Source organism: Megascapheus bottae, chromosome 16 (assembly GCF_031878675.1).
Source record: "Megascapheus bottae isolate mThoBot1 chromosome 16, mThoBot2.hap1, whole genome shotgun sequence".
NCBI lineage: Eukaryota > Metazoa > Chordata > Mammalia > Rodentia > Geomyidae > Megascapheus > Megascapheus bottae.
This window is the reverse complement of record NC_143524.1, coordinates 29,558,581-29,577,259: the sequence shown is the minus strand read 5'-3', so window position 1 is coordinate 29,577,259 and position 18,679 is coordinate 29,558,581. Positions and strand designations below refer to the sequence as shown.

Genomic DNA, 18,679 nt, shown 5'->3' with positions numbered 1-18,679 from the left:
GTCCTTTCCCTATGCAATTATTTATAAACAGATTAATTTGAAACATTATCAGTAGGCAGATGACTGTGAAATTCGTACCTTCAGCTTCAGCATTTTCCCTGGTTTCTTAAGAGTCAAGTTTCTCAAGTTAACCATTAACTAGGTGACCTACACACTTGGATCCCTAAAGATATATCCCTTCCCCTTGGGGATACATTCCAAGACACTCAATGATGCCTGAAATGGAAAATCTTGACCTCTGTTACATTTTTCCCTTGTGATATTGGTCAGGTGTCTACAGACACAGTAGAGAAGAGAGAGTCATGACCAAGGCAGGGCAGCATGAGAATTCATCATACTACTCAGAATTGAGCACAGTGTAAATCATGTGAAGCCTTTCTTATTGAGAATTTCGGTGAAATGTTTTTAGACTGCAGTTGGATATGGGGAGCTTCAAGCACAATAAGCAAAACTACAGACAAACAAGGATAACAGAAGCCCTGATTCCTCTTCTCAATGTGGACTGTCCCTTTCCATGTCTTTAACATCTTAGGCCTTCAGGTCACCTTTCAGCAGCTTGCCAGGTGTAAATCTGAGTGCTTTGCATGATTTCTCTCTCTCATATTTTATATCAACCCCTCACTTTTCCCTTCACAGAATTATCTCCAGTACAATGATTCCTTTCTCCTCCAGCAATTCAACCATGATCAGTTCTGCATTGGAATAATGCACTAGCAAAACAGCTAGAATTTTGAAGACTATAGATTTAATTGCAGGAGATCAGATAATACTGTTATTTTCTCAATAAAATATAGGCTTTAGTCTACAAGTAAACACACTGGATGGTTAAAAGAAAGTACACTGGCACATGATGATTTATGCCCATCTCTAAACATTCACACAGTAAGATGAAAGGAGGATATTTTCAGGAAAGGATTGCAAAGGTGGATAAACCTATGTTCATCCTATCATGTAAAATATCATGTAAAATAATGTTGATCACAAGGAGCTCCAGGAAGTGGAAACAAGAGGTTCTTTCTTTGTTGCTACTGTTTTCTTTCCCTTTTGTCTTGTTGGTTCGTTTGTTTGTCTTTGGGAGGGCAAGGGATAGTAAGGGCACAGAGAAATGGAGGGACAAAGGGAACAAATGCAACACTGGTAATCACTAGACACTATGTAGAAAATGAGCTACACAACTTGTGTGAGGGGACAGGAGGGAAAAATTGGGAGAGAGCAAGAGAAGGAATGACATTACCCAAATAGAAATTTGCTCTTTATCTGACTTATATAACTGTAATCCCTCTGTACATCACCTTCACAATGATAAAAGTGCCTAAAAAATGTAAGAGTGAAGGATTGGGATTGGTATGGAAATCACTAAAGTAGATATGCCAGTTAGTGAGCGGTTGTAGTGATGGACAAAGTGCAGAATGAGCTTCAAAGGAGCAGAGGCTTTCATTGGTAGAGAGTAAACTATACAGAGTAGAAGTAGAAAGCCATGAAGAATGTAATTTCCTTCCTTTCCTGAGATTTGGAACATAGAGGAAAATGTAGTCTTCCCTGAGTGGGAAGCTGCAGACCCAACACTCAGTTAAGGGGGAGAAAGAATATCAGAAGAGCTGTTGGTGACTTGTGATGAATACATACACATTGTATACACACAGGTGTACATATATATATACACATTTTCATACACATATATTTATATAAAAATCTATCATAGCTATCAAGGGAATGGGTTTTTGTGCTGGATTGGTTGGGTTCAAATGCTGCCACTTAGGTTTTTTAGAAATGAGGCCTTAAGAAACTGAATGTCTCTGAATTTCAGGTTGGTCACCTGTGAAGGTGAAAATAAATTCAGAAGTCAAGTTTCCCAAACTCATTCTATAAAAAATGACACCAAAAGAAATAATATATGAATATTATTTGCATAACAACTGCACTGTAGATATTAGCACTTACCAATGTTGTAAGCAGCACAATGAAAATGTCATTGTTAATTTCTGCCTTACCATGCTTCCTGATCATGTTAGGCAGTGATGTCCCTTAGAACCTGCAGGGGTTCCTATTCAATTATACTCGCAAACATTGTGCATGTATATATTTGTATGTCATGCTCATTTCTGTCCTTGCTTATGGCATTGACTGTGTTAATACTGTATTAATATCAATATTGCATTAATATAATCATGATATCTCCCTTAATTGCTACTACAGGGAAGAAACATTTCAATATATTCAGAGAAAATAAAAACAAGAAGCCTTGATGTTTATGATCTAAGTTAATCTTATAGATAACCACTTAGCCTGCTGTAACATGTTTTTGAAATATAATGTTGTCTTTTTCTATGGACCTTACTCCAGTATAACAAGGGGGACGCATTTGTAAGAATCAAATCAGTATTCTACATATAGAATATGCACTATGCCTCCTGATACATAGAAACAATGCCTCCGTAGGTCATTTAACTCGCAGCTATATATTGAAGGTCATTTCAATTTTTCAAGAATCCATAAATATGCAATATTCTTATTAGTGATTTGAAATGTCACTTCTGTCTTCTCCATTCCTACAGATTTGAACAACTTCAAGAGAAGGAAAAGTCCTTAGCCCCAGTAATGGTTATTAAGCTTGACATTTCAGTAATACTTGCTTTGAAAATGGATCTGAAACTAGGAAATGAGACTGAGCATCTAGTATTTGGTTATCAAGATCATTTATGTCCATCAACTTGGTAAAGACCTATAGGCAGACATGGAAGCTGTATTAAAATCCCTCAGAAAAGCAGCCGTGAATACACTGGAGGATTAAGGAAAGGAGAGGGGACTTATATGGCATATGGCATAATACATTATTGTGTTCTTTGAACTAGCAAGTAGCTCTTGAGGTAGTCTTATCCCAGATTTTAATATTCCTTTTTTAAGTGCATTTCTAGTAGGGAAAAAAATCTTTTGGATGCACTTAAAACACTTTCCATTACTTATGAAAGTCAGTACTTTTTAAAGTTTGCATCCTAGCAGTTATGCTTCTTGCTTAAGGGAAACCTGTTAGACCTGGGTGGTTCTCAAAGGGAATGACAACCTGACACTTGGACAAGTTTTGTTTGTTTTCAGTGAGTTTTGAGGTTTCACCTTATGAGTTCCATAGATGTTTGTGATCTGTGATTGTCACATCTGAAATGACTCAGGAGATTATCAGAGCCATATTAAATATGTGTTTTTACTTTAAAACAACTTACTGAATATTGATTTTTTTTGTATTGAGCAATCAGATTAAGACTGATTTCTTTCCTAAGTAACAATCATTAATGGACCAGAAGACTTCCTTAGGAGACATTATTGGAAGATATTATAGTCAATGTGTAGGCTATATGCTGGATCATGATCTGTTTTAATTAGCAGTCACTTACAAATTATTCATAATATTTAACAACCTATACTATTTTAAAATGGTATCCAGCTCTTCTTGATATGCCTGTATGAGCACAGGTTATATGTATAGTTGGTTTGTCTTACATAAAACCAGAATCTATCATATGTGGTTGGGTGTCCTTTTTTGGAGAGAAGGGATACTGAGGATTTGAACTCAGAGACTTATACTTGCTAAGCTGGCATGATTCCATCAATCTGTAGTTTCTGTCCCTCTGTGGCTAGCTATGCATTGAGAAGGAGTCTTCTTAACTTTTCTGCCAGGGTTACCCTTGAACTGTAATTCTCCCTTCCTCATTTTCCCAAGTCAGTTGGGATTACAGAAATAAGCTATTGTCCTCCAGCTTGGATGCCATATTTTAAAGCATTACCTGAGGATTGTTGTGCAGTGTGGGCACAGTGGTCAGGAAGTGTAGGTTATGTGCTCTTTCAGAGTCTGCCTGGATCAGGCACTTCTTAACCATATCTTACTGTACTGTGTTGCTTTGGGTTCTTATTAAGGCAACAAAGAATAAATAGAAACGTATTTATACATTGTGTACAAGTGTTAACATAATTTAGGAGTAGACTAATTGCAATCTCTCTTGAGAAGAATGCACACTGAAGAATGACTGGTAGACTGTGTTGAGGCCTATTGTTGTTTGCCTTTAAGTTTCTGCTCCCTACCACCCCAAACACAATTTCTTCATTTCAGCCATGAGCAAGCACACTACACTGTTTGCTTTCCAGAATAAAATGCGTTATATTCATGGCAGAATTCTCTCCGCTCAGTTGACAGTTGTTCAAAGCTTAGTCCTTAAACTATGGCCATCTTCTAACTTTACCACATGGAATTTTGTGTCTTTTTTATGGCTTTTGCCTAATCTCATTACAGCTAGATGTTTACCTGCCCAGGCCTGGGAATTATACCTTGTCTTGTGACAATGGACCGGTGAAAGGGTCTCTTGTTATTTATTTATTTCTCACTTGTTAGTAAATGTGAAGATATTTTCAATTTATTTTTCACTCTGACCTCTTAAAGGAAAAAAACCTCTTTTTTGTTCAGGGTAAAATTGCCAATACATGTAAAACAAGTTGCATAAAGCAAGGGACTATAGTCTCTACTATGAATGGCTAAGCTGCAGCTTTTCAGAGGGTCCCACCTAGTAGCTTATGATTTATTACTGATGTCATTGTATATTAAGGTTTGCTGTTGACTAGATCCTGTACTGTTTACAGTGATTTAGAAAAGCAATCACTATTTGTCTTATGGTTATGATCTGCTTGTTTTTCAGAATTGAGTTTACGTTGTGTCCAAATATGGGCAGAAAATAAGGTCCTGGCTAGGAGGGTGCTATAAGTCAGATCTGAAAGTGGAACCTCACATTGAACTGTTCACATTGCAATGCTTACTCTCCCAGTGTAGAGATAAAGAGGGGGAAGGAACAACTATTGACAAAACTGGCAATCTCTGCTAACCATTGTTTTGTAAGGGAAATTTTATGAATAAAATGAATAAAGGTAGAAAATAGACCTTTGTATGTATTTCTGAAATGGATTCTGACTGATGCATTGTGACAATCATTTGTAGGTCTAGAAGTAAGAAAGACTGTAAGTACCCATGGTTTAAATATTTCTATAGTTGAATGAACTCATTTTCTCCAACCATGCCATCACTACTTCTATCTGGTTTCAATCAAATTAAGGTAGTTCTCTTTTTATCTAAGCTTCTGATCCTACCAGTTTTAAAAGAAAATTTAGAAAATGCTTCAGGGGTCACTGGAAAGTAGTGAGAAGAATTCTGAATCATTAAATTTGTCTTGAGTAACACTCCACCTAAGTCTTGCCCTGCTCATAATTCTTTTACTTTATATGTGATTCCTACTTCTTGATATGACAGTACCTTTTCTGTGTTTAGTGATCATTCCTTACAACTGGTGAATTTGACATTTGACAACTTACAAGAGAGAAATTATGTTTTTATATATGGTTATATGAGGAATTATTCATAACACAGCAGAATCTAGGCTCTTTTTATAGATGTAACTAGGTGAGATTGGAAAATAGTTTAACTTTAGCATCATAGGCTGCTTGATACTTGGCAATGATTCAAGGATTCTTATTGTAAATACTTCATTTTACAGTTAAGATAACTAAACTTTGGTATCTTTACACCTATTATTTCTTTGAAGACTGTATTATGGAAATTAATCAAGGGATAAGGCATTCATTCTAAGATTATGGCCATATAGGAAGAGGTCTCTCTTTTTTTTCCTCTATGGTTTATCCTCTGTTGTTGCTGTAACTGTACCTGGTGTATTGTATATGCATTTATTTACTTGTTTGAATCAGTGAAGGGAAAGTGTAAAACAAGATGTTGAGTCAAAGGACAAAGGATGAACCAGTGTAACAGAGATATTCATAAGACCATATGGTGCAAATGAACTCTACAATTTGGGAAAAGTGGGGGGAGGGAAAGTGGGAGAAAAACATGGGAAGGTGTAACAATGTTCAAGAAGTAATGTACTCACTACCTTACGAATGTAACTCTACCCCCTCCATACATCACTATGTTAATAATAAATTGGTAGAAGAGTTAAACTCTCTAGAATATTATTGTTCAATGAAATCATGTGTGAACCACATCTGTGTTTTAAATTTTTTGTTGTATAATATTTATTGAATTATTACATATTTATTGTGTATCTGACATATTCCAGGCAACAGAAAACAGGAGTTGTTTTTCATTCTTTAAGCAATGGCTTCGTCATGTAAAAAATAATCCTGAGTTAGCTTCCATTCATTGCTTGGTTCATCTTTACATATGGTTTTCATGTGTGCTTTCATATATCATATAATGTGTTAGACCATTTAATAGTCCAAAAGATGTATGAGAGATCAGAGGAATTACCATTAGTTTAATATCTGTTTGACAAAGCAGCACCCAGTGGAGTATAACTCTTCCTTTGGGTGGCAGTGGAACAGTACTGTACTTGACAGCCAGACGACCATTTTTAGAAAAAGCCAAAGCAGTAGGATGTAATACTCCACATAGTAGACTAACTAGAAAACTTGTCAGGACACAATTTTCTTTGCTTATGTTACCTGTATACAAAGCATCAGTTACAAAGAGCTTGTAAGTAACTACTGAAGATAAAATGGAAGTGTAGCCAATGATGTATATGTCTTCAAAGTATCGTAATTGACTCCTAAGCACTTTCTGAAGACCAAGTTTGCTGATATTCCAGAGATGCCAGCTGTTATTCCAAAGAGGACTGTTCCTCTTATATTTAAGGCCTTTTCTTTTCTAAGATACTCAATTTTTTTTCTATGATATCCATGATCACTGGTATTCTAAGGTTTGCATCTATTAGGGGAGGAGTTGGATGGCCAGGTGGGTATACTGCCATCTTGGTGTCCATCACACGGGAGCCCCGAAGCGGCCCATCACATAGGGGCCGTTTCGGGCCTGAGTACCGCCATCTTCACGCCTCTGTTTTAAAATTTTATATACCACATATTCTTTTTTTTTTTTTTGCCAGTCTTGGGCTTGCGCTCAGGGCCTGAGCACTGTCCCTGGATTTTCTCAAGGCTAGGGCTCTACCACTTGAGCCACAGCATCATTTCTGGCTTTTTTCTATGTATGTGGTACCGAGGAATTGAACCCGGGTCTTCATGCACTCTACCACTAGGCCAAACTCCTGGTCCATATATACCACATATTCTTGATCCAGTCATCTACTGAGTGACAACTGGGTTGGTTTCATGTCTTAGGGATGTTAAGTAATACTGCAGTGGACATGGTTGTGCTGGTAGATTTGGTGTGGTCTTGCTTATAGTCATTTGTAAGTATGCCCAGGAGTGGGATTACTGTGTCATAGGGGAGCTCTATGTTTAGTCTTTTGAGGAACCTGCATACTGCTTTTCAGAGGGTTTTAACAAGTTTACATTCCTCTCCCACCCCTGCCAACAGTGTAGTATCATTCTCTTTTGGTGATACCACCGCCCACAAGCATCTGTTGCTTTCTTGATATTGGCCATTCTACTTCATGCAAGGTGAAATCCCAATGTAGTTTTGATTTTCTTTTTTAAAATTTTTAACATTCTTTAAATTTTTTAAAATTGTAATTAATAGAAGGGATACAGTTATATTCACCAGATAGAAGGTGTATTACTTCACATATCCCTTCTCATGTTTTTGTACCTCTTTGTGTCCATTGGCTATTCTAATTTCCTTTCCAGATAACTTTTTTGAAAGATAACTTTTTTCTTTTATAAATTGCATTTGATTGTTGGAAATGTATAAAGGGGGCATAGTTATATTCATCTGGTAGTGGGTGCATTACTTCTTGAACCTTGATACCCCTTCTCATGTTTTTGTCTCCCTTTACTTCCTCCACACCCCATAATCTTGCTTTCCCCTCCCCTTCTCTATTTCAAATAAACAAATAAATGTATGTACAATATACCAAGTAACAACGAGATACATTAACCACATAGGATTAACCATAAGAGAGGAAAAAAAGGAATAACTTCACATAGTACACTACAACAACAATCACAAAGATAACTCTTTAATTCCTTAGCCTATTTATTACTAAGGTGGATGTTTCCCGGCATTTAACTTTTGAGTTCTAGGAATATTTTTTATATGGGGCTAGTGAAGACCTTCTCTCAATTTGTGGGTTTTCAATTTATCTTAGAATTAGGTTTGACATATCTCACCTTAAACTAGCTAAATTCCCAGAGCTAGTGGCCAACCAAATAGCCCTAAAATGTCAGAATATATTTAAATTAATATCAAAACTTCTTAGTAAACTTGTTAATCTGCAGCCATGAGATTTCTGAAGTGGCAACGGGCATACTGAAAATAAGAAATGCTGCATTCTGAGATTGTTATGTTAAGCACCCTATTTTTGGCTTTCAGTCAAAAGCAGTAAGGTAGCACTTGTTAAGCAGACAGATGGCTGGAGTCCATTTACCAGAGGTTGAGAATATTTAATTCCTTCTACAGTACATTTCCTGTCTTAGGACATCATTTCACTATAAAGTCAAACGTTGAACTGAAATGAGTAGTATTCATCAGCACTCAAATTATACTAAGAAAAAAGAGGACATAACAACAAAGAAAAGAAGTCTGTCTTAGTTACTTCTGCTGCATTTCAGAATCAATGTCATATTAAAAACAATCCATAAGAGAGCAGACATAATGCTTTTCATAATGACCTGCTCACTGAGTTGATGCTTATCAGCTTTAAATAGTGACAGGTTCTACAGTCTCTAGTTACAGCCGTTAGTTGGAGGAGAGCCATGCATTCTCAACGATAGAAAAATGTAGCAATTTCTGGGTAATTCTCTGATAAGCTTAGGTATATCACTTACTGGGTTCATATTTGACTGCTGAGTTTACAGATCACACAAGTTCACTAATGTAGACTCAAATAATTTCAGATCTGTAAAGTTTCATAGAGGTTATGTTAGCAAGAGGAAGCTACCAAATCATAAAACATAACCTAGTACTCTTGGATTTAAATCTCAACTCTAGTATGTGAAGTAAGATCCAGGTAATGTAGCTTAACTTCTTTGAGTGTACCTTCTTGGCCTAAGGACTATGGAAGACACGTGAGAAACCTCATAGTAGGTATTATAAGCTAGTTTTCTATACATTAATCACACATGCAGAAGAGTGATCAGGCTCACAGTGGGCATGGGTACTGCAGATAGACTGGCTAGAAATTATTTCAGTTCCTTTTTACTGTTGTTTTAAACAATTTACACAAGACTGGGCAATTTAAAAAGGAAACAAATATATTTAAGATTGTGGTTTTGGAGGCTGAAATGTCTGAGAGTAGAGTCTGCTTAAAATTTAGAGAGGTTCTTATGCTACTTCAACACATGCCAGGAAGTAGGAGAATAAGCTAGCTTTTCAAAAAACACAAAAGACAAGGGACATTCTTCAATTCTACCTCAGTAATAATTCAGTGTAGTAAGAAAAAGGGAAAAACGATTTCTCTGACCTAATGAACCTCTTCAAACATACAGCAACCCTTAAGACTTAAATTAGGACATTCCTCAATTTAATAAAGGCTGTATATGACAAACCCACAGCTAGCATTATACTTACTGGCAAAAAGAAAATTAACCCTCAAAAATCAACTGCTGTCCTATATGCCAACAATGAGAGGAATGAGGCAACAATCAGGAAAGCAACTCCTTTGGCAATAGCCTCAAAGAAAATAAAGTACCTAGGAATTAACTAAGAATGCAAAGGACCTTTTTGATGAAAACTTTAAAACCCTGAAAAAGGAAATTAAAGCAGAACTGAGGAAATGGAAAATCCTCCCATGCTCCTGGATTGGAAGAATTAACATCGTGAAAATGGCAATCTTGCCAAGGGCTATCTACAAATTCAACACAAAACCCATCAATATCCCAATATCATTCTTTAAAGAATAGAAGAGGCAAACCAAAATTTCATATGGAATAATAAAAGACCCCTTATAGCAAAAACAATTCTTAGCAGAAAGAACAGCGCAGGAGGAATTTCAAAACCAAACTTTAGACTCTATTACAGACCTATAATGACCAATACAGCTTGGTCCTGACACAAGAACAGGCCCGAAGACCAATGGAATGGAACTGATGACCTGGATATTAACCCACAGACCTATGACCACCTAATCTTAATAAGGGAGCCAAAAAATAGAATGGAAGAAAGACAGCCTCTTCAACAAGTGGGGCTGGCAGAACTGGTTAAGCACCTGCAGAAAACTAAAGTTGGATCCTTTTTGTCACTCTGCAACAGGATTAAATCCAAATGGATCAAAGATCCATTTCAGATAAACTCAAAACTTTACAAGAAGAAATAGGAGATACACTAGGTCTCCCTGGCAAAGGTTGAAACTTTCTTAATAAGGACCAAGAAACACAACAAATTAGAAAAAGACTGGATAAGTGGGACTGCAATAAACTGCAGAGCTTCTGTATGGCAAAGGACATAGCTAGCAAATTAACTAGGAAGCCTACAGAGTGGGAGAAGATCTTCACCAACCATACAACAGACAAAGGCCTCATATCTAAAATATATCAACAGCTCAAAAAATTGAATCAATCCAAAACTAATCTCCAAAGAAACAACCATCCCATTAAAAGATGGACCAAAGACTTAGAGAGTCTTCTCTGAAGAAGAAATAAGAATGGCCTATGGACACAAGAAGAAATGCTCAAAAACTCTGGCCATAAAAGAAATGCAAATCAAAACAACTTTAAGATTCTACCTCACTAGTTAGAATGGCCAGGATCAAGAAATCTAATAACAACCAATGCTGGCAGGGATGTGGCCAGGAGGGATCACTACTACACTGTTGGTGGGAGTGCAAACTCGTTCAACCACTATGGAAAGCAGTATGGTAGTTCCTCAAAAGACTGAACATAGAACTCTCCTAAACCAACTCAGATGCCCCTCAGTTGATAAGTGGATCAACAAGTTGTGGTATTTATACACAATGGAATTCTGGTATGGGGCACGATGGAATTCTATGCTGCTGTCAGAAAGAACAGCATCCCCCCATTTGTAAGGAAATGGAAAGACTTAGAAAAAATCTTATTTAAGCTAGACTCAAAAGAACATAGGCTCAATGGTTTCCCTCATTTGTCATAATCAGTAGAAACCTTAGGCTCTCCTAGAAGAGATTTACAATGGAACAAACCTAGATACATAAGGCCATATAGTATGACGCTAAATGAAATGACTTCCAGGATATAGAATCAAAAGCCATATAATGAGTGATTGTTGTCCTTAATATACTATGTTATCTCTCATCTCTTTTGCTGTCCCTTGGCCATCTCATATTGTTATAGTATTCCACCTTGTTACCTGATATATTGCGTATATTTATATTTGGTAATTTGAAATCGGATAGGGAAAGGGGAAAAACAAGATGAGTGGTGGAGGTGGGGAGAGGAAAATGGGGACCAAGTCATGAGAAAAGGTATCAATGTATGTGGAATAATGCACCTTCTATCTGGTGAATATAATGTAACCCTTCTATTAATTATAATAAAAACATATAAAAAAAACTTACATTAGAATCAAACTTGAACATGAGTCACAGAGGAGTTAAACCATATTCAAAGCAGAAGTGAAGCCTGGATCTTTTACTAGGCTAAGGTGAAGTGGGTTAGTCACTTAACTTCTTATTAGGTCATGTTTCCAATGGTGGATAATCAGTGGATCTACCTCCTTGGGTTGCTTTCAGTTTTAAATCCAATGGAAGTACATTTTTTTTTTTGCCATAAAATTCCTGTCTGTCTGTCTGTCATCTATGGATCCTTATTATCTCATTATCTATCTGCAATCTCAGTATTATCTATTTAATGTATATTTATTACCTATTATTTATAATTTACCTTTTATCTAATGTTGATTGATCTGTCATCATTTCATATCATATCTATCTTCTGTTTATCTACCTACCTACCTAACTGCCTACCTATTCATCTGTGGCCCTATTCTTAAGAGTCTTCTGTGCATCCTCTCTGTGTATTAACTTCAGGACACGTTTCACACTTCTCAGAATGATACAAGGACTTTTTTTTTCTTTCATATATTTTTATTGTCATTTCCCTCCCCCCACCCCCACGGCTCATCTTGTTTTCCCCCCTTCCCTATCCAATTTTATTTTTTTAATGTGGTTGCCACTTACAGTTCTAACCTCATTTGCTTTTCCCGGATGAAAACTGTATAGTCAAACTAGAATAGTTTCCCATGGTTTCCTTGTAGAAAAGACCAGTGATTAAATACATAAGTTTAGAGAATCACATTGCCTGTCTTCAAAGTTGGACTGGAGCACATAATGGTTCTGTCATCTTAGATATTGTTTACCTGTTTGTGAACATGCTTTATTATAGTTTAAGGTAAAAGTGATAATCTTGAAAACATTTTTAGGTGTCCATAAATGTTTACACTTTGAATGAAACATTATCTCCAGTATGCATTTCAAATATTACTCCTTTCAGTGTTCTGCATCCACTCTGTACTCTTTCTTTCTCTGGGTATTTATCTCATTGCATTTGTTAATTTACTTAATCTATCTCCCCTACTGGCTTGAGGGGACCTCCAATACATCTCTGTCATTTTTGTATCTTTGAAGCTTAAAACAAAGCATTTGCTTTCTATGGAAAAAAATAAGCAATAAAGTACTTGTGGAGATTGAGTGAAATGGTGTATGTTTATTATACTATTTAGCACATATTTAGAACTCAGCAAATGCTCATCTAGTTCTGGTTACCTTTTGGTAACCATATCATATAGGAAAGGATTTTAAGCTTTATTGCGAACAATTGGTTTCTAATTGTTGGTAATTTTGGAATGAAGAGCATGACAAATAATTCAGTTTTAATTAGATTCAAGTAAAAATTTTTAAAAAACTTCTTAACATTCAAATGATAAAAATCTTTCTATTCCTAATTTAATGAACCCATTTGTTGTAAAGATTATTCAAATCAGGTAGTGAAAGTTCCTATTTTTGAGCCAAAGGAAAGATAATGTCTTAAATGGAAGAATAATTAACATATTTGGCTATTTTGTTTCCTAGACATGGGAAACAAAACTTGTCATGTGAATGCATTTGTAGAGATTTTTCTCTTCCTTACTGTATTCTGTTGCCTTTAAATCAGATCTATCAAACAGCCTCTGTCATTCATTCTGTTCTCAAAACCTGGAGGCTCTTTGCTCATGGCCATCGAAATTAAAATATAATTTCTCTCTTCTTTTGGAAGGTGCAATTTTGATTCCTTATCAGCTGTCAGCTAGATTTGGAGAACCATAGCCTAAATACCTAGATAGGCAGATCATCATATTTTATGTCTAGCAGATAGGAATTAGAGCAGCCATACCTTTGGGTATGATTGAATCAATGACTCTAGCTCAGACAATTCCATACATTTTATTATCTTTAGCAAAAACACTCTACTCCTTGAGACTACATGTAATAAATATAAGGCTTAGAGACTGAAAATATTGAAACATGATGGCTTAGGCCTAGAATTTCAGCTACTCTATGGGAAGCTGAGTCAGAAGCAGAAAGAAAATGATTCCCCAGCCAGTTTGAGAAAAATTAGTGTGAGACCATATTTTAAAAGTATAATATAAATTAAGGGATTTGGGGCACCGTTCAAGTGGTAGAATACCTGTGCAAGGAACACAATGAGGCCAGGAGTTTGACCTAGTGGTAGAATGCTTGCCTAGCATGCACGAAGACCCTGGTTTGATTCCTCAGTACTACATACATAGAAAAAAGCCAGAAATGGTGCTGTGGCTCAAGTGATGGAGCTCTAGCCTTGAGAAAGCCCAAGGATAGTGTTCAGGCCCTGAGCCTGGCAAAAAAAAAGAAGCACAATGAGTATAGTATGTGTGTGGTTTGTTCTGTCTCCATATGTTTGGTCATTCCACTATCAAAACTGCTTAAGCACTGAAAGCTATTCATCTACATGGAGCATTTCATTTCATAGTATTGGGCAATGAAATAATAAATGTGCTTCTGTGAAGTCAACATATGTTAAATAGCTGACTAATTGCTATACTAAATGGAACATTTAGAATGGTACCTGAGGAAAATGTAGTGATGGGGGGAAAAAACATATGGCCTTTCTACCACAGAAATTATATTGTAGAAATTGTGCCATCATAATGAATTAATGGATGGATTCAAAAGAAAATTTCAATACCTAGAAAACAGATGTATAAATTAAGTGTTATGAAATAGGTTAATATTCACATAATATTTGCTCCATTTATAGAACAAACAAACAAAAGACTGACTCCATGGTAATTAGTGGATGGAAAGGGAGCTTTGAAGTTGAGTAATAGGATTTCATAGACACAGAGCTGAGAACTATTGAATTACCTGGAAGACCCTTTTGCCTACCAGCCATTATCAATCATCACAAGCTTATATTTATGTTAACTCCCTGTCTGTCAAGGAGACAGACACTGGTAGTCACTGAAGAAAAGACTAAGCAGGTGAACAGTACTGTGATTAGTGAGTGTCTTCTCCTGTGCTATTAACTAGTATTTTGCCATCTATTCTTTTGACAGTACATTTCACTGCCTTTTCAGAAAGAGCCCAGCTGTGCTCAATGGCCACTGGGAGTGGCAACAAGGTGGTCATGTGGAAAACAGGGACATATTAGAACAACAGCGCAAGCCCCACAGCCTTCAAACACTCACTGAATTGCTTTCCAGAAGCAAGTTCTTTGACCTTCTTCTAACACAGAGGGGAGCAGAGGGAATTTCAATAGCCTGAAAAGATGGACACAACATATGGGGGTGACCTAATTTACTAGTAGAATTCAATCTCCGTGGTAAGAACAAGGAGACTTGAGTGTCACATGGACTGTCCCAAGACTTGAATGGAACAGACTGCATCTTTATTGGGCTCGACTAATCAAAAGGGAGTGCCTTGAGGTACTTACTGCTCACTCAGGCAGGTTAGCAGGACTTTACATTTATCTGGCCTGTACACAGAGCTGAACTTCCAAAGCTGACATCTCTGTTTCTGTTTTCTTACGTGTGTTGATAACCTGTGGTCTTCAGGCTTTCCATCTCCCAGGAAAGTAATTTCCTTGTTCTTGTAGTGGTTGAAAATGGAGATGCTATCCTTAGGAAACCCCCAGGATATATTGTAAGGCAAATAGACTTTTCTGCTTGGATCATCCTCTAAGGAGCTAATGAAATTCGAAGTTTCTTAACAACAAAACCAAAATACAAAAAAAAAACCCCAAACCTTCCCAAACTAGCTTTGGAATGCAATTTGACAAGATTGTATCCAGACAAACATCTGGGGAGGATAAACAGCTTTCAGTAGAGCAAGGAAACTAGAAATGAAGATGAGCTCTTAAAGATGTTGCTTCTCCACATTTTTCTCTCTTCCCACGTCCTGAAACAATTTGGGTATTGTGTTTCCTGATTGCAGATTATGCTCTAGTTGGATATTTTTGAACAGAAGTATGCTGAAAGTTAACACATACCTATTGTTTTTTAAATGTCATTTAATATGCACCTCCTGTTGAAATACATTTTTCATGTTTTTAACCTCCAATTCTAATGGGGAAATGCCCGTGACCCTTTTCTACATTTGTGTTTTTCTACTTGTTGCTATTTCTGCTTGGAATTTAGTATAGATTATTATTTTTTCTTTTCCGTTTTTTTTTCCTAGTCCTGGGGCTTGAACTCAGCTGGGAACTGTCCCTGAGTCTTTCTGTCCTCAAGGCTAGTGCTCTACCACTTGAGCCACAATGCCACTTCTGCCATTTTCTGTTTATTTGGTACTTAGGAGTTGGCACTAGGGCTTCATGAATTCTAGGGAAGTACTCTACCAGTAAGCCACATCCCCAGTCCATTTTTTTTTCTTTTAAGGAAAATTTAGTTCCTCCTTACAAAAGTAACTCGTTCTTAGCTTCTCATTGAAGACTTTCACAATTCCCTGCTTCCTCCTGTCTATTGCAGCTTGTAAGCAAGTTTTTTCTTTATATCAATAGTTGGTGTATACATTACACTTTTTTTCATATAGCTATACCCCTACAAAGCAGGCTCCTTTAAAAGGCAAAGTTAGTACTGGAGTTTGAATTTGGGGTTTCATACCTGATAAACAGGTCTTGAATTACTTGGTTCATGTCTCCACATCCTTTTACTCATTTTTTTTTGCCAGTCCTGGGCTTGAGCTCATGGCCTGAGCACTGTCCTTAGGCTTTCTCAAGGCTAGAGATCTACCACTTGAGTCTCAGAGCCACTTCCGGCTTTTTTCTAAGTATGTGATATCAAGGAATCAAACCCGGCTCCAACCTTAAAAGGTGCTCAATTAATTAGATGGTGACATGTCCCCAAACAAACTGTTCTTGTTCTGGTGTAAGCCAGAACCAGGTGTGTTAAAACCAGATAGCTGTATAAGAATTTGTATGTTTGATACTTAGAAGGAAACTATAAAAGTTGGGAGAGATGAGCACAGAAAACACTGGAAGAAAAATGGGGATGACACAGAGGAAAGGTAAATGTTTGGCACTGTTTTTTAAGGGATAGGGGTTTTCACTCTAGACAATTGGAATTTCATTTTAGTGGGAAATTCTAGATTAATTTACTCAGGAAGCAGTAATGAAAAGCTACTCCTTAGAAAGCTATATTTCTGAGTAATCTCTATCTTCCTGTCTGGCTTTAATATACAGAAGATGTGGACAGTGGAAAGTCAGGCAGGTCTTTGCTTGTACAAAAATAAAGGTTTTTCTTCCTTCAATCCTTTTAGCTGTTTTAGTTTCTCCTTCTCTCCTTTCATTAATCTCTCTATCTTCTTTTCCCTCTTCATTTCTTCCCATCACTTTTATTCCCTTTGACTCAGAGACTTGGTATATAGCCCAGGAAGCCCTCTAACTTGAAATTCCCTTGCTTCATTTTTCCCTGCAGGCTAGGATTACATGTATATGCTAACATGCCTGGATTTCTTCCCCTCATTTTCTGTGCATAGGACAAATGCATAAATGTTCCTCTCTTGTGAGCTGAGTTGCCTGTCCTAGATTCCATAGCTGAATTAAATATTGCAAAGGAGATTTCATTCCTCCAGTTGAGATGCATGTAACATTCTTCTTGATTTTCATATACAAAAACTGAAAGCTTATTTATCTCCATTTGTTTCATATTTCTGTAGGTTCAGGGGTACCATAAAACTTTTCAAATTATTTTTTATCAAGTAGCACCAAGAATCCATGGGTTTTAGATTGCACTAATGCTGTCAAAATTTTTAACAAACCTAGTATATTACATTTGCATGCATTAAAAAGCTCCTTTGTATCATATCATTTAGAATGCTCAGATGTTGATGAACACAAGCCATGTTTCCCAATTTTATTCAATGAACTCAGGCATTACTGTGTTCATTTCACAATGGCTCATAGTGGACACGTTAACAAGGTAATAGTGATAGGTTTCTGTTTTTCTCCTGGTAATTATATTTCACAGGCAATATTCCACACTGCCCCAGGAAAGAGAGAGATTACAGTCCATAAGGTTACTCCAGACAGGTAAAAATGTCTTCTTCATCCAGGTAACCCTTTGTACAAGTAGAGGAGCCCAGGATGGTGTGACCGCAATGTGGATATTTAAATGGGGCTAATTAGTGGCTTTGGAGCATCATGGATTTTATTTTTAATACAGTTTTTGTTAGGAAACCCCCACATAGATTGTTCATGTTCACACATATGTGTGTATATATGTATATACTTATCTATATATGTATGTATATATACCCTCATTGTCATCCTTTGACAGTCCATACAACCTGCAGCTCAGGGAAGAAAAGTATGCCAAGTTGCTGGAGAATGGTCTGTATTAGACCTGATAACTTAGAAGACTAGTAAATATGCAACAAGTAGAGAGTCCTCATACAAGTGCATGAGAAAAATGATATTCTGTCTTGAGGATTCTTCAGCCTTTCCCTTTTTTTGACAAATCTCACAAGAATTAATTTTAATATACTCTCTTGTTTGCAGGTACTTTTAGTGTTACATAATTCTCAGTTAATCTTTTAAAAGCATTAACATCAACCATGGCAATGCATGTGCTTGTGGTTACATGACCCTTCTTTCTCTTCTCATGAGTGGGGCAGGGGAGATACAGCAAAACACAGAGGAAAGCAGAAAGATGCAGGGAGATGGGCACAAGCTCAAAGTGAAGAGACTTTGAAGTCTCCTACTTACAAGGGGTTTTTCATCCCATTGGCATCTCATTTTCCTTATTTATGCAATGAGGTCGATAATATGATCTCATAGCTGCATTCTTGTGATTGAATTAACACATTACCAAACAGGATAGAATGCCCAGTAGGTGCACATTTTCATCTTAAATGAAAGGAAAACACTTGCAGGCAGGAAATTGGGAGGTAAGAAGGATTCCAGTTGAGAATATTTTTAGCTATATATAACTGTTTTTAATAATTAAACCTACTCTTTAATACTAAACTAGCACTAGTACTCTTTAATAGTTATGCTTCTTGTCTAAAATATTGGCTTCTGAAAGCCTCTTTTAATCTCTAGAATCTATAATTATTATAAGTGCTATAAGAACTGAATCACAGTGGTTAAGGGGTAGGAGGTATATTTAATAGAGGAGATGACTTTTGGCCTAATTAGAATAAAAAATATTGAGGAAAAACTGTAGCGTATGTTTGCCAGAGCTGGTTTGAGAAGTTGGGAAATATGTGCATGTCTGTAAATAGGTTACTTATGTGGAGCAATAGAGAGAGTA

The 18,679-nt window shown here is 36.6% G+C and overlaps 1 protein-coding gene and 1 pseudogene across 2 annotated transcripts in view; one reads left to right on the top strand and one right to left on the bottom strand.

The window, feature by feature from the left end:
- The window catches only part of Nell1 (neural EGFL like 1), a 761,263-nt gene that overhangs the window by 483,126 nt on the left and 259,458 nt on the right, over positions 1 to 18,679 (top strand). The window lies entirely within an intron of this gene.
- Positions 6,156 to 6,809, bottom strand: LOC150053067 (complex I assembly factor TMEM126B, mitochondrial-like; annotated as a pseudogene).